Raw genomic sequence first — 7,271 nt, 5'->3', positions numbered from 1 at the left:
TCCCAGAGGGAGGCTACAAGCTCCTCCATTCTGGGCTGCCTCCCCCATCCAAGAAAGAGAAGTTTAAAAACAAAACAAAACAAAACATGTAATTGAAACCTAGAAGCACATAACAAAACCTTTTCAGGATATAAGAGGAACACTGGGTGAGGAAGAGGAAAGGGTCTTCTACTGGTATCTTTGCCTGAACTTCCTGGATACACCAGAGGTCCTAACCAGAATTGTGTCTAAGTTACCCAGGGAGGAGTGAGGGGACAAAGGTGGAATGGTCAAGGGGGACAGGGATAAAGCCTTTTGGCCTTGTGACCTCCCCCAGGCCCTTGGTAGCCTTCGCATTGAAGTTTTAAGAATGTGCCACATAGAACTGATTCACTAAATGCCCCTCCCCAACCCCTCTCTTCCCTCAGCACATTTCCTACCTAGAGTAGTTCAAGTGGGGAGGCCTAACTAGTAGGAGGAACAGAGCCCCAACACCCTCTAAGGCAGAATCCTGGCTAGTCCAGAAAGGGTCTTTGTCTGTAGGGTCAGGGGAAATTCGCCACTGTGACTCTTAGTATCTGCGAGGTTTGTTTGGGCCAAAGTCCCCTCCGGGAGTTCCTCTGTCGAACGCGGGAGGGTTTGCACCCATTGCCCCAAGTCCTTCCATTGTGCCACCCTGGCCAAAGCGGACACTGGGGGTCATTCCCATGGTTCCATCTGGCATCATTGTACCAGGCCCTGGAGGACTAGGGGCACCAGCTGGCACATCAGCACCAGCCAAGGATCCTCTGTTGTTTAATCCCATAGCACCTCCTATACCCATCTGGCCCATCCGCATTTCCTGCTCTCTTGCATCAGGGAAGTTTCCTTTGAAACCCTCTTGCTGACGCCGCATCATTTCTTCCTGCTGTCGCCTCATCTCCTCCTCTGGACGTCTGCGTTCCTCCTCCTACCTGAGTTCCATTTGCTTTAGTTTCTGTACTTCCCGGTTATGAAGTTCCTCCATTCTTCGGAGCTCTTCCTGACCTCTCATCAGATCCTGCCTCATCAACATGACCTTGTGCTCATGGCGAGCAGCCTCCATCTCCATATCCTGCTTCTCCCTGGCTTCCTTGATGTTTCGGTCTACTTGGCCCTGTTGCTGCTTCTCCATCTCAATCAGCGCTTTCCAACTCATGGCAAACTCATACTCAAAAGGAACCAGGCTGGGCAAATCGAGGTGGCTGCTCTCGCTCCTTGTGAAATTGTTGGTTCTTGATGACCAATTTCTCTGGGAGACCTTCTTCATCATCCAGTTGGTCCATCGGCTCCACAGTTACAGGCCTAGGAAGGACCCTTCACTGCATCTGTCCAGAGCTTTTCTCGCAGCTGTCTTCCCTGAGAATTCCACAATGCCTTTCCCTGAAGGCCTCCCTCGATCATCCACAATCACTACAGCTCTCTCCACCTGGCCAAAGACATGAACTGTGACAGGTTTCTAACAGTTAGGGATGCTCTATGGCACGCAAAGCGCACTCGCAACTGCTTTCCACGTAAGGGCATGTTATCCAGTTCGACCTTAGCAATCTGAGCTAGAGTTCGGGTTTCCAAGCGGATGAAGCCAAATCATTTGTCTTTGTGTATGAACACCTCGCCTGCCTTCCCATATTTCTCAGTTTCCTCATTTCTTCTTCAGAGATTTCCCACAAAGAGGCGGCTCCACTGGGTGAAAGTCTTTTCCCCGGCTTCCTAAAATTCTTCAGATCAATAGTCAGGCCTTCATTCTGATTGTTGGCCTCCTGCCCATTTGCAGGTATTGGTGGTGGTTGCTTTTGTTGCTGTTGTTGCTGTTGTTGCTGCTGGTGCTGGTGCTGGTGCTGCTGGTGTTTCCTTGGAGTATGGTTCTGCTTATTCAGGCTAAAGCCTTTGTTGCTCTGCATCTTTGCACCCTGATAGCGAGTTGCTTCTCCCCGGAGTAGCGGCAGCCTGATTAACATCTTTAAAATTCTTTCAGTTTTGTAAGGTGCTTTAATGTGTTTTCATGAATCTCTCTCACTCCATTATACACACATGCATGGGTGTGAATCACACACATGTATATAATTTAATCTCCACAACAAAGCTGAAAGGTATTTGCTATTATTATCCCCTTTTTGCAGATGATGAAATTGAGGCAGATTGTTAAGTGACTTACACAGAGTCACAAAGCTTGTATGTATCTGAGACCCGTTTAAAATAAGACTTTTCTAACTCCTGGCCTACTGTTCTGTTCAGTGTACCACTTAGCCCTAAGTCCCTTCTACAACATTTCTAATAGTTTATCAAATAGTCTCTATATGTACATTCCCAGTAAAATGGGTTTTGATAGGAATACACTCGTCAGTAGAAAAGAGAGAAGGTATAGAATCCAGATGTCTATATTTTCATTTATCTATTTATTTGCTTACTTACTCACTTATTTATGTATTTGTTTGTTTGTTTGTTTATTTATTAGATTTATTTATCTACTTTCATTGATGTAGGGAAGTAGAATGGGAAGGGTTGGGAGCAGGGAAATTCCTTTACTAATGAGAACTTTCTCTGTAATTTGTAGTGCTATATTTTCATGTGGGAATATTTAAAGATTAGACAATGTATCCAGGATGACCTAGCCAGTGTATGTTAGAGGTGACAACGGACTTCAGGATCAACTCTACTCTTATTTACTGCAAAATTACATGAATTGTCATAGAGAGGCTGCAGAAAATGCTAAAAGCTACTCCTATTTCCTTTTAGGTAGGGACCTTCTCTTCCAAGTCCTGTTCAGCAAAATATAATATAATGTTTTTAAACATTAAGCAAAAAGAGTAATATTTTCTGTTAAATTTAATTCAGTGGGGGGCAGCTGGGTAGCTCAGTTGAGTGAGAGTCAGGCCTAGAGACAGGAGGTCCTAGGTTCAAACCCGGCCTCAGCCACTTCCCAGCTGTGTGACCCTGGGCAAGTCACTTGACCCCCATTGCCCACCCTTACCAATCTTCCACCTATGAGACAATACACTGAAGTACAAGGGTTTAAAAAAAAATTAATTCAGTGGTGATCTTAAAGGAATGAGAAGGAATACTTAATAGCAACTTTATTAAAATTAAACCTCAGATAAAATTGAAGGAAAAAATAAAAGTTTTAACATCCTCCCTTCTAATAGAAACTACTTGCAAATAATTATATTAGATATGAAATATAGGAATTCTATCAAGAAGTAATTAATTTAACCTCATTTTAAACTTCTTCCTTTGTTTTAATCTCATATTCCAGGTCTTTGTTTTACATTTCATTTTACAGTATTTTTATTAGCACTATGATAAATTGAGAGGTAGAAATCCTTAGGAGAAAAATTAGTTTGTTAGAAGTAATCCTTTCAAAAAGATTTAAGACAAGATAATCTTAAATTCCCAATTTCTTTGAGAAAATTATTTACAGATACATACAGATAATATATATATGTATATATGTGTGCATATGTAAATATATGTAGTCATTAACATGCAATACATTGTGGATATAAAGATTTTTTCTTCCAAGCTTAAGAACCATAGATTATGGATTTATCAGTAAAATTTTATTTCTATTTCTATATATTAACCCTTACTGAATCCACATGACGATTGAAATGATAGGAGAAATGAGCTAAATTTGATTATTGTTTATATTCTTAGTTCTTAGTGTGAAAATGTTTTAAATCTCTTTTTTGGGTTAAGAAAGTTCATTCTCTCGTAGTTGAGGGTGGCACAGTTGCATTGTTGCAAAATATCAATCCAGTGTATAAATCATGAACTAGATATATCAGCCATGCATAGGGATGTCCTTTTGTAGGAAACTTGTGTTAAGATATAAAGCAGCAACCTATATGAATCTACTCTCAGGATTTCAGATCCTCTTTTTTTAAAAGTTGGTCAAAGCAGTATAATGGAATTTACCATTCTCTGAAGAATGATCATCCGTTTCCTTTTACTTGTCAGATGTATGTGTAGAACATTCTTTTTCAAGTATGGTTTTACTTGTCAAATCAAGTCAACAAACACTTATTAAATACCAGGTCCATGTCAGGCCTGTACTTAAACTCTGAAAATAAAAAAAAAAAGCAAACATAAAACAACAATAAGAACAACAAATATCTGAACTGACAGCATTTAAATTCTAATATAAGAAACAACAATCAAATAACTATTTGTAAACAAGGAGTATACAGCATAAATTGGATATAATCTCATATAGAAGAAACTAAGATTAAAAAAGAATCGGGAAGCATTCTTATAAAGCTTTTGGCTAAGACTTGAAAAAAAGTCACAAGGCAGACATGACAAAGAAGTTCCAGGCATACAAGACAGCCAGGAACAACTGTCTAGAGATGGGGTGTTGTATAATAAGAAAAACAAGAACACCAGCAATACTGGATTGAAGAATATTTGAAAGGAGATTAGATAACCTCTAACTACTCTTACAACTTCCAAATTCTGTGATTAAAATCTATGTGGGAGCATGGGTGAGGTACTTCTCCAATCTCTACTAAGAAATCCAAATTTCACCATTTGGAAAGTGTTTCATTAGCATTAAATAATATAAAGAAGTAGTTAATAATTGTTATATCAGAAAAAAATTTCAAATGTTGGACCATGGTCCAATGGTCCGTGGTTATATTAAAAAATAATTCTAGAAATATGTTCTAGAAATTGTAGAAATATGCTCATCCTCTGTTAAATTGCCAGATCAAGTGGATTTTTTATTTCATAGATGGGGATAATTCTAACAATATTCTAGAACATTTGTCTATAATGGTCCATTTTTCCATATTGCCCATAAATTCACTGCTTGTTGTCTACCAAAGTTACAGGCTCTTCTAAAATACTCTAGACATTATAGGTACCATGATGATACTTATAGAATGCATAATGTTCTGGTTATCTATTATTTCTGCCATATGATCAGCCCATTGTCTTTTATTTCTGATCATGTATTATATATGTATATCTAATATAATTCTAGTTCCTTTTTCACAATTTATTAGTTGTTAAATGTTATAGTGAGCTCATATACCCACCACGGACTTCTCCATTGTCCTCTGAGTGATAGTCATTTTTAAATTTCAAAGATTTTTTTGTTCCATGACTGTAAGTCACAAAGCAGTATCAATTATGAAAAAGAAGGCCTTTGTTTCAAAGACAGATATTTAGGGTCATTAGGGAGGTTTGAAATTTCTCAAAGGAATTTTGGTCTAATATTGTCCTTTTCAAAATTAATAAAATATGCATCAAAAGATATAATGACAGACTGTCCCATCTAAAGCAGAAATTTCAGCATCAATTAGAGGTAAAAGATACTGTAACAGTGAACAAATGTTAAATAGTAACTGGTAGAGAGAGACAAAGTTAGAGACAGAGGCAGAAACAGGGAAAAAGGGTCAAAGACAAAGAGAGACAGAGACATTTGTAGGGTAAAGAGGATAAAGAAAGAATTTTTTTAAATAAATAAAACTCCCTTTATTGTCATTATATAGTGTAGAGGGTAAAGAATAAAACTGTATTAAAAGTTATTGGCTTATTTTCCTCCCCAAAAGGAAGTTTAATGTTCAGAATATTTTCTCCCTAATGAGCTTAAATTACCTTCTTTTAGCTAGGTCTTATCTCATCATATGTATTTATTTTAAAATATATATTCTCCACATTTAATCAATGTGTGCCTCAGCATTCTGGTTTTGTTTAAATAATGAATGGTCAGTTGGCAAATAAAAAGATAATAGTAGATAGAAGTTTGCCACAGAAAAGGAAATAAATTTTTATGCACAATTGCAAGTTTCACATTTGTTTCATAGTATATCAATACTTCAACAAATATGAGAGTAATCAGTATGGGTATTCCCTAACAATGATACAGATGGTACATATCATATAGCCATATCTTCTTATTCTGTGTGATACTTGCACATGTCAAGAATCACAACTTTAAAGTTGATTGGACCATGGTACTGGCTGAGAGATAGAAGAGTGAATCAATAGAATAGACTTGGGGTAAATGATCTCAAAAACTAGTGTTTGATAAACTCCAAAGAACCCAGATTTTGGAACAAGAATCCACTATTTGACAAACACTGCTGGGAAAAATTGGAAAACAGTATGGGAAAAATTAGGTTTAAATCAACATTTTACACCCTATACCAATTTACATTAAAAATGGGTAAATGCATTAAATATAAAAAGGGAAAGTATAAGAAAATTAGGATGACATGGAATAAGTATACCTGTGAGATCTATGGGAAAGGGAAGAATTTAAGACCAAATAAGAGATAAAGAACATTAAAAGATGTAAAATGAAAAGTTTTGATTATGTTAAATTAATAAGGTCTTGAACAAACCAAACCAATGAAACCAAAATTAGAAGGGAAGCAACAGACTGAGAAAAAAATATAACAAAATTCTCTCACAAAGTTTTAATTTCTCACATATATAAGGAACTCAGTTAAATGTACAAGAAATCAAGCCATTCCCCAATTGACAAGTCGTCAAGAGATATTAATAGGTGGTTTTCAGATGAAGACATGTTCATCATCAACCACATGTTGATTGGACCCTAATTAAAAAATCCTTACTTTACAAATAAAAGAACAGGACCTCAGAAAGGTGATGACTTGTCCAAGATCTAACAGGTAAATAGAGACTAAGTTGTTATTCAAACATGGGTCCTTTGAACTAAAAGTCAGAAAAGCATGGAAATTCAGTGTTTTCCTCACAATGCCATTGTCCATGTCCACATGTTTATATGCACTTATAAATTTCCATAGAGAATCTGTACAAAACTTTTCATTATATCTTTTATTATTTTATCATTAAATGTGCCTCAAATAAGGAAAAGAAAGCTAGACAAGGAATGTTATGGTAAATGATTGAAACTTTATAGTTTAAGTCAAAGAGGAGCAGCATTGTAGAGTGAAAAGAACTTTGATTTAAAGTTGGAAAAATAAGACCAATGTGAGACACAAGAATTATGGCAGTGGTTCTCAACATTTAGCAAATTTAAGTTACACTGTTTTCTTTTTTTTTCTTTTTTATGAATAAGGAATGACTTCAACTTTGACAATTAAATGATATTTTCATTGATTAAACTACTTATACAATTGTTTCAATATATGTAAAGAGAATTTGAAACATTTTAAATGTAAAATTTGAAATTTATCATGTATTTGTCAACAGTAGTAGATTTTTCATATAAATTAAAAAGTGAATGTAAACCTATCAATGTAAAGACTGTCTCAGATTATGTTCAGATAGATTTGATTTTAAAT

The 7,271-nt window shown here is 36.3% G+C and overlaps 1 pseudogene; it reads right to left on the bottom strand.

The window, feature by feature from the left end:
• Nucleotides 1–550: 550 nt before the first annotated feature.
• LOC123235554 lies at nt 551–1,938 on the bottom strand (annotated as a pseudogene).
• Nucleotides 1,939–7,271: the final 5,333 nt, after the last annotated feature.

This window comes from Gracilinanus agilis, chromosome 2, assembly GCF_016433145.1.
Source record: "Gracilinanus agilis isolate LMUSP501 chromosome 2, AgileGrace, whole genome shotgun sequence".
Classification (NCBI taxonomy): domain Eukaryota; kingdom Metazoa; phylum Chordata; class Mammalia; order Didelphimorphia; family Didelphidae; genus Gracilinanus; species Gracilinanus agilis.
Note: the sequence above shows the minus strand (reverse complement) of the source record. Positions and strands in the feature narration are given on the sequence as shown.